This window comes from Tachyglossus aculeatus, chromosome 8 (genome assembly GCF_015852505.1).
Source record: "Tachyglossus aculeatus isolate mTacAcu1 chromosome 8, mTacAcu1.pri, whole genome shotgun sequence".
NCBI classification, from domain to species: Eukaryota; Metazoa; Chordata; class Mammalia; order Monotremata; family Tachyglossidae; genus Tachyglossus; species Tachyglossus aculeatus.
Window position 1 is genome coordinate 35,369,867 of NC_052073.1, and position 6,847 is coordinate 35,376,713.

Genomic DNA, 6,847 nt, shown 5'->3' on the forward strand with positions numbered 1-6,847 from the left:
TGGCCAGGGAACGGGTCCCTTCCCTGTCTTGGCCTTTCGCCGGCTCTCAGTACAGTGCCCCACACGCAGTGGGCACTCAGTAAATACAAAGACAACTGCCAGAGCCAGTTCTCCCCTCTCCCTATCTCTCCTCTCCCTCTGTCTCTTTCTTGTCTCTCTGACGGTTCTCTCCGTCTCTTTCCTCACTTGCTTTATCCTCTTTATCACTCCCTCTTCTCTCTGGGTCTCTCCTCTCTAACTCTCCTTTCTTTGGGTCTCTCCCTCTCTATCTCTTTCCCTTCTATATCTCTTCTCTCTCCCTCTGTATTTATCTTCTCTCTCCCGCTTTCTATCTCTCCTCTCTCTCTTCTCACTCCCTTTCTATCTCTCCTCTCTCTCTCCCTCTATATCTCTCTTTTTCTCCCCTTTCTATCTCTCTCCCCTTCTTTTTCTCTCCCCTCTATCTCTCTTCCTCCCTCTCTATCTCTCTTTTTCTCCCCTTTCTATCTCTCTCCCTATCTCTCTTCTTCTCCCTCCCCTTTCTATTTCTCCTCTCTCTCCCTATCTCTCTATCTCTCTCCTCTCTCCCTCTCTATCTCTCTTCTCTCTCTCCCTTTCTATCTTTCCTCTCTCCCCCCTCTATCTCTCCTTTCTCCCTCTCTATCTCTCTTTTCTCTATTTCTCTTTCTCTTCCCTTTCTATCGTTCTCCTTCTCCCTTCTCTCTCCCTCTCTCTTCTCGCTATCTCTGTCCTCTATCTCTCTTCTCTCTTCCTCTTTATCTCTCTCCTCTCTCCCTCCTCATCTCTCTCCCTCTCTATCTCTCCCTATCTCTCTCTCCCCCTTTCTATCTCTCCTTGCTCTCCCCCTCTCTCCTATCTCTCTCCTCTCTTCTCTCTCCCTCTTTATCTCTCTCTTTCTCTTCTCTCTCTCCCGATTTCTATCTCTCCTCACTCCCTTTCTATATCTTCTCTCTCTCCCTCCATAACTCTCTTTTTCTCCCCTTTCTATCTCTCTCCCTCTCTTCTTCTCCCTCCCCTTTATATCTCTCCTCTCCCTCTCCCTATCTCTCCCCTCTATCTCTCTTCTCTGTTCCTCTCTATTGCTCTTCTCTCTCTCCCTTTCTATCTTTCCTCTCTCTCCCTCTCTCTCTCCCTCTATATCTCTCTTCTTTCTCCCTCTCTATCTCTTTTCTCTTCCTATCTCTCTCTCCCCTTTCTGTCTCTCTCCTTCTCCCTTCTCTCTCCCCCATCTCTCTTCTCTCTATCTCTCTCCTCTATCTCTCTTCTCTCTCCCTCTTTATCTCTCTCCTCTCTCCCTCCTCATCTCTCTCCCTCTCTATCTCTCCCTAGCTCTCTCTCCTCCTTTCTATCTCTCCTTGCTCTCCCCCTCTCTCCTGTCTCTCTCCTCTCTCTTCTCTCTCCCTGTTTATCTCTCTTCTCTCTCCCTCTCTATTTCTCTTCTCTCTCTCCCCCTTTCTATCTCTCCTCTCTCTCACTCCCTTTCTATCTCTCCTCTCCCTCCCTCTATATCTCTCTTTTTCTCCCCTTTCTATCTCTCCCCCCCTCTTTTTCTCTCCTCTCTACCTCTTTCTCCTTCTCTACCTCTCTTTTTCTCCCCTTTCTATCTCTCTCCTTCTCCCTCCCTTTTCTATCTCTCCTCTCTCTCTCCCTATCTCTCTTCTCTCTCTTCTTCTCTATTTCTCTTCTCTCTCTCCTTTCTTTCCTCTCTCTCCCTCTATATCTCTCTCCCTCTATATCTCTCTTCTTTCTCCCTATCTCTCTTTTCTCTCCCTATCTCTCTCTCCCCTTTCTATCTCTCTCCTTCTCCCTTCTCTCCCCTCTCTCTCTCCCAATCTCTCTTCTCTCTCCTCTATCTCTCTTCTCTCTCCCTCTCTATTTCTCTCCTCTCTCCCTCTTTATCTCTCTCCTCTCTCCCTCCTCATCTCTCTCCCTCCTCATCTCTCTCCCTCTCTATCTCTCCCTGCTCTCCACTCTCTCTTCTATCTCTCTCCCTCTTTATCTCTCTCCCTCATCTCTCTCCCCCTCTATCTCTCCCTCTCTGTCTCTCCCACTCTGTATCTCTCTTCCTCTTTATCTCTCCCTTCTCTCTCTCTATCTCACTCCCACTCTATCTCTCCTCTCTCTCTGTGGCTCTCCTCGGTCTCTGTCTCTCTCTCCGTCACTATTCACGGGGCACCAGAGCAGAAAGAGAGAGACACAAAAGAAAATCCGGCAGGATTTGGAAAAAAAAATAGCATCTGCTCTGGAGACAAAAGGAATTGAATCATTCCCCTTAGCAGGAAGAAAAAAAAAACCAAGTTGTTATTAAGAGCCGTTATTAATGGCGACTTTAATTCTTTGTCCCTGACAACTGGTTGATTGAGGCCAGGGGCCAGGTTCCACCCCACTGCCTCATGGCAAAGTACTTGGGCGGAAAGGTTTCTGGTTCACCTCCTCCAGGACGTCTTCCCTGATTACCTTTCCATCTTCCCCCAACCCCATCGCCCCTCAATTCCTGCAGCTCTTATGCCTTTCATTTTAAGCGCTATAATAATAATAATAATAATGGCATTTATTAAGCACTTACTATGTGCAAAGCACTGTTCTAAGCGCTGGGGAGGTTACAAGGTGATCAGGTTGTCCCACGTGGCACTCACAGCCTTAATCCCCATTTTCCAGATGAAGGAACTGAGGCCCAGAGAATAATAATAATAATGATGGTATTTGTTAAGTGCTTACTATGTGCAAAGCACTGTTCTAAGCGCCGGGGAGGTTACAAGGTGATCAGGTTGTCCCACGGGGGGCTCACAGTCTTAATCCCCATTTTACAGATGAAGGAACTGAGGCCCAGAGAATAATAATAATAATAATAATAATAATAATAGTATTTGTTAAGCGCGTATTATGTGCAAAGCACTGTTCTAAGCGCTGGGGAGGTTACAAGGTGATCAGTTTGTCCCACGGGGGGCTCACAGCCTTAATCCCCATTTTCCAGATGAAGGAACTGAGGCCCAGAGAATAATAATATAATAATAATGGTATTTGTTAAGCGCTTACTATGTGCAAAGCACTGTTCTACACGCTGGGGAGGTTACAAGGTGATCAGGTTGTCCCACGGAGGGCTCACAGTCTTAATCCCCATTTTCCAGATGAAGGAACTGAGGCCCAGAGAATAATAATAATAATAATAATAATAATATTTGTTAAGTGCTTACTATGTGCAAAGCACTGTTCTAAGCGCCGGGGAGGTTACAAGGTGATCAGGTTGTCCCACGGGGGGCTCATAGTCTTCATCCCCATTTTACAGATGAAGGAACTGAGGCCCAGAGAATAATAATAATAATAATAATAATAATAATAATAATGGCATTTGTTAAGCGCTTATTATGTGCAAAGCACTATTCTAAGCGCTGGGGAGGTTACAAGGTGATCAGGTTGTCCCACGGGGGGCTCACAGTCTTCATCCCCATTTTACAGATGAAGGAACTGAGGCCCAGAGAATAATAATAATAATAATGGTATTCGTTAAGCGCTTATTATGTGCAAAGCACTGTTCTAAGCCTGGGGAGGTTCCAAGGTGATCGGGTTGTCCCACGGGGGGCTTTCAGTCTTAATCCCCATTTTACAGATGAGGGAACTGAGGCCCAGAGAAGTGAAGTCACTTGCCCAAAGTCACCCAGCTGACAATTGGCGGAGTCAGGATTTGGACCCATCACCTCTGACTCCAAAGCCCGGGCTCCTTCCACTGAGCTACGCTACTTCCAGGCACCGTACTAAGCGCTGAGATAAATACAAGATCATGAGGGTGGACACAGTCCACGTCCCACGTGGGGCTCGCGGTCTTCACCCCCATTATACAGATGAGGTAACTGAGTCCAGCAGCCAGTCAGTTGTATTTATTGAGCGCTTACTGTGGGCAGAGCGCTGTACTGAGCGCTTGGGAGAGTCCAGTAGAACAACAGAACAGACGCATTTCCTGCCCACAAGGAGAAGCAGCGTGGCTCAGTGGAAAGAGCCCGGGCTTTGGAGTCAGAGGTCACGGGTTCCAATCCCACCTCCGCCACTTGTCAGCTGGGTGACTTTGGGTGAGTCACTTCACTTCTCCGGGCCTCAGTTCCCTCATCTGGAAAATGGGGATGAAGACTGTGAGCCCCACGTGGGACAACCTGATTACCTTGTATCCTCCCCAGCGGTTAGAACAGGGCTTCACACATAGTAAGCGCTTAATAAATGCCATCATTATTATTATAACTGAGGCCCGGAGAAGTGAAGTGACTTGTCCAAGGTCCTGCAGCAGACAAGGGGAGGAGCCGGGATGAGAGTTGGGTAGGGACTGTCTCTATATGCTGCCAACTTGGACTTCCCAAGCGCTTAGTACAGTGCTCCGCACAAAGTAAGCGCTCAATAAATATGATTGATTGATTGATTGAGAACCCAGGGCCTTCTGACTCCCAGCCCACACTGCTTCTCATTCATTCAATCGTATTTATTGAGCGCTTACTGTGTGCAGAGCACTGTACTAAGCGCTTGGCACTTTGGATGTGTTTATTCCACTTTTTAAGGGATTATTCCCCCACCCACCCTCCCCGTTATTTATTCTTTTATGGGATTTCAATCGATCATTCAATAGCGTTTATTGAGCACTTACTCTGTGCAGAGCACTGGACTAAACGCTTGGGAGAGTCCAATACGGCACTTATGTGCATATCTGCCATTTACGGATTTCATTCATTCATACTCAATGGGAAAGAGCCCGGGTTTTGGAGTCAGAGGTCATGGGTTCAAATTCCGGCCCCTCCAATTAGCTGTGTGACTTTGGGCAAGTCACTTAACTTCTCTGTGCCTCAGTTACCTCATCTGTAAAATGGGGATGAAGACTGTGAGCCCCCCGTGGGACAACCTGATCACCTTGTAACCTCTCCAGCGCTTAGAACAGTGCTTTGCACATAGTAAGCGCTTAATAAATGCCATTATTATTATTATTATTTTTTGAGCGCTTACTAAGTGCAGAGCACTGTCCTAAGCGCTATTGATTTCTATTAATGTCTGTCTCTCCCTCTAGACTGTAAGCAGAAGAAGCAGCGGTGCCCAGTGGAAAGAGCCCAGGCTTGGGAGTCGGAGGTCGTGAGTTCTAATCCTGGCTCTGCCACTTGTCAGCTGTGTGACTTGGGCAAGTCACTTCACTTCTCTGGGCCTCAGTTACCTCATCTGTCAAATGGGGATTAAGACTGTGAGCCCCATGTGGAGCAACCTGATCACCTTGTAATCTCCCCAGCGCTTAGAACAGTGCTTTGCACATAGTAAGCGCTTAACAAATACTATTATTATTATTATTATTATTATTATTATTAAGCAGGTTGAAGGTAGGAGATGTGTCTACTAACTCTGCTATATTGGACTCTCCCACACAGTAAGAGCTCAATAAAAACCACCGACTGAGTTCGTAGAAGTGTTTCCTGCCCACAGCGAGCTTGCAGTCTGGACCTCCTTCCCCTCCCCACAGCACCTGTATATATGTATTTATGCTTTTGTACGTATTTATTACTCTATTTATTTATTTTACTTGTACATATTAATTCTATGTATTTTATTTTGTTAGTATGTTTTGTTTTGTTGTCCGTCTCCCCCTTCCAGACTGTGAGCCCGCTGTTGGGTAGGGACCGTCTCTAGATGTTGCCAACTTGGACTTCCCAAGCGCTTAGTCCAGTGCCCTGCACACAGTAAGCGCTCAATAAACACGATTGATTGATCGATCGATTTGACAGAGGAGGGAACTGAGGCCCGGAGGAGCGAAATGACTCGTCCAAGGTCACACGGCCGCCAAGTCCTCCCTCGCCGTGAGTCAGCCCTGGACCCCCCACATTTCCAGGCAACGATGCCGGGGTGTTTGGGATCGAATCCCTTCTCCGACGGTTGAGTCATTCCGCGTTTGAATCCTGTCCAGGAGAGGGAATGACTAAAAAATGCCGCTTCTCTGCCTCTGGAAGAGGAGAAATATCGCTCACGGATGCGGCGAGGGAAATGGGGCCGGGGGGACCCCACTGTTCTTATTAGTTTAGGTCTTACTCTGTGCCAAGCATTGTGCTGAGTGCCGGGGGAAGAAGCAGCATGGCTCAGTGGAAAAAGCCCGGGCTTTGGGGTCAGAGGTCATGGGTTCAAATCCCGCTCCGCCACTTGTCAGCTCTGTGACTCTGGGCACGTCGCTTCACTTCTCTGGGCCTCAGTGACCTCATCTGGAAAATAAGAATGAAGACTGTCAACCCCCCATGGGACAACCTGATCACCTTGTAACCTCCCCAGCGCTTAGAACAGTGGTTGGCACATAGTAAGCGCTTAAGAAATGCCATTATTATTATTATTATTATAACCAAGATCGTAATAACTGTGGTATTTGTTAAGCGCTTCCTACGCGTCAGGCGCTGTTCGAAGCTCTGGGGTAGAGGGTGATGATGATTAGGGCGTTTGTTAAGTGCTTACTATGTGCCAGGCACTGTACTAAGCGCTGGGGTAGATAGAAGATAATCGGGCTGTACGCAGTCCCTGTCATCATAATCATCATGAGTCATATTTATTGAGCGCTTACTGTGTGCAGAGCACTGTACTAAGCGCTTGGGAAGTACACGTTGGCAACACATAGAGACAGTCCCTACCCAACAGTGGGCTCACAGTCTCCATCCCCATTTTACAGAGGAGGGAACTGAGGCCCAGAGAAGTGAAGTGACTTACCCAAGGTCTCACGGCAGGTGGGTGGCGGAGCCAGGATGAAATCCCACATCATAACGATGATGATGGCATTCGTTAAGCGCTTATTATGTGCCAGGCACTGTACTAAGCGCTAGGGTGGATACAAGATAATCGGGCTGGATGC